Raw genomic sequence first — 2,977 nt, forward strand, 5'->3', positions numbered from 1 at the left:
CACACAGCAAGAGGCTGGTGGCATGGGGCAGCAGGTGGCCCTGTGATAGCCACACTGTGGGTATACACAACAAGAGGCTGGTGGCATGGGGCAGCAGGTGATCCTGTGATGGCCACTCTGTAGGTACACACAGCAAGAGGCTGGTGACATGGGGCATCAGGCTGATGAACTGGCCAAGCCAGGGGACCTTTGAGAAAATAGTATTCAACCAGGACCCTGTGACACCAGAGGGTATTTCACACAAAGTGAGGGACAAGGAGGGCCAGGGTCCCAATCAGCTTAGATCAAGGAGTCTCTGGCCACAAAGAATCATTGTTCACTCAGATGCAGGGCCTGGTCGCCACTCCAGCTGGGCCTTGTCCTTCCCTCACTCTGCTCCTGCTGTAGCCCAGGATAGCCCATGTGGGTAAGAGGCATAGAGAGCGTGGCTTCTCCTTCTCTAATGTCAGATGACACAATCCCCCGCCCCTGTCACATTCTAGCCAGCCATTCTACCTTGGAGTGAGGCAGACCTAGATCAGGAACCAGGCTGTATGACTCCCTGGCTGAAAGAGTGAGGGCTAGACGAGGCTACCCCCGAGCTTCAGACCTAAAAGTGGCACCTTCAAGGATCATATCAGGATAGAATGATCTGGAAGGCTCTTTCCAGCGCTCTGAATGTCTGTCTCATATAAAATCTACTCCAAGACTGAACAAAGTACATGCTTTAATCTGAGCACTCAGAGGGCCAGCCTGATCTACGCAGCAAGTTCCAGGCCAGCCAGGACAACTACGTGTTTTGGCGGTGTCTAAACAACAAGAAAAACCACTCCAAAGCTTAAGTGAATTAACACAGCCTCTACTTACGACGTGAAGCCGGGCAATCCTGTTCCTCCTCTGACGGCATTGCGTGCTTGCGAGTCACACAGGCTGGCTGGATTCTACCCCCCCACCTCCCATGTGCTCAAAGTACAAGGGAACCAGACTGAAGCAGCTAGGCTCCTTTTACGACTGGGCTTGGGACATAGGGGTGAGGGACACATCTATAATTCCACACTTAGGAGGCTGAGTCAGTAGGATGAAGAGATGAAGACTAGCCTGGGCTACATAGCAGAATAAACAAAAACAACCAAAGCCTGGGCTGACTAGGATCCCCTGTCATTTGTGGAATTTAATCTCTGTTTTTCAGGCCTTAACTGACGTCTTAAAGGGATATGCACTGGGAGGAGAGGGATTGTCAGGAGCCACCAGGAGGTTGGAGGGCTGGCAAATGGCACAGTGCAGAGGCCTGTCTTGATTTAAGGGGTCTCTGGAGGGAAACCAGGCCATGGGAACATGCCATCGAGGTCCTGGGGATCATTGGGGAGACTTTTGGCACAATGAGAAGTAACTTCACATTTGTTTTGTGTTGTTTTGTTTTGTTTTGTTTTGTTTTGTTTTGTTTTGTTTTAAGACAGGATCTTCTGTGTCCCAGGCTGGCCACATGCTGAAAGTTCTGACCCTCTTGTACACACCACCCAAATGCTGGGGTACAAGGACTCCACTGCCCTCAACACTTGGGTTTATGTGGTACTGGATATTGAACCCAGGGCCTTATAAGTGCTAGGCAGGCACTCTACCAGTTGAGCCACACATATCCAAGCCTTGAATTCTTTTGATTCCATCAGATCACAAGTTTTCGATTCATAAAAATCTTGGCTTAATGTGGCCAGTCAGGATCCCCTCTGCAACTCGAGCTAGTCTCTGGCTCTGACCCAGCCGTGTCACTATCTTTGTCTGGCCTGTGTTTATTTTTAGGACTGCCAAGTGGCATTGGCTTCTATTCCCAGGGTGACAAGAAGCCATCTCAAAAAAGCTTCAAGTTTTCTCCTACTGACATCTCTTTCAATGAGTCTGTTGTCCCCAGGGGGAAAATAAGCACTGTCCCCTCGATGTCTACCACCATTAACCTGTCTTCACACCACAGTCCGTCAGACTTTTCCTCTACAACATCTCCTTCTATTCTCCACTGTGTGGCATCTTTATAGACCTCTTCCAGAAACCTCTCCACGTTCTGCTCTTTCTAAACCCCACACCCACCCTCTCCCCCAGGCAACACAGTGCAGAGAAAAGTAGCACTCTGAGCTCCTTCTCCAGCACCATGTCTGCCTGGACATCGCCATGCTTCCCACCATGATGATAGTGAACTGAACCTCTGAACTGTAAGTCAGCCTCTATTAAATGCTGTCCTTATAAAAGTTGCCTTGGTCATGGTGTCTGTTCACAGCAGTAAAATCCTAAGATATACATAAAGATAGAGATAGAGAGATAGAGAGATAGAGAGATAAATAAATAGAGATAGTTGGTTATAGATATATGATATATATGCCATAGATATATATGAGAAGTACGTCCTCCTAGGACAGACGCTGGGCACCAACAGACTGGCTAGTCTGCCACGAAGTACAGACATAGACACACATATATATGTATGTATGTATGTATGTATGTATGTGTGTATGCATGTGTGTATGCATGTATGTGTGTGCATATATTCCTTACAACAATAAAAATCTTGGATTGCCATACATCTGCTTGTTTGTTGTTTGTTTTAAGATTTATTTACTTTGCAGGGCAGTGGTGGCACACACCTTTAATCCCAGCACTTGGGAGGCAGAGGCAGGCAGATTTCTGAGTTCGAGGCCAGCCTGATCTACAGAATGAGTTCCAGGACAACCAGGGCTACACAGAGAAACCCTGTCTTGAAAAAACAAATCAAAAAAAATATTTATTTATTTTATGTATATATACTGTATCTGTCTTCAGACACACCAGAAGAGGGCATCAGATCCCACTACAGATGGTTATGAGCCACCATGTGGTTGCTGGGAATTGAACTCAGGACCTCTGGAAGAGCAGTCAGTGCTCTTAACCTCTGAGCCATCTCTCCAGCCCCCATACATCTGTTTTTTTTTTTTAAAGAGAAAAATAAACAAATCACTGAATGTAGGTAATATAA

This window comes from Grammomys surdaster, unplaced genomic scaffold (assembly GCF_004785775.1).
Source record: "Grammomys surdaster isolate TR1022 unplaced genomic scaffold, NIH_TR_1.0 169, whole genome shotgun sequence".
NCBI lineage: Eukaryota > Metazoa > Chordata > Mammalia > Rodentia > Muridae > Grammomys > Grammomys surdaster.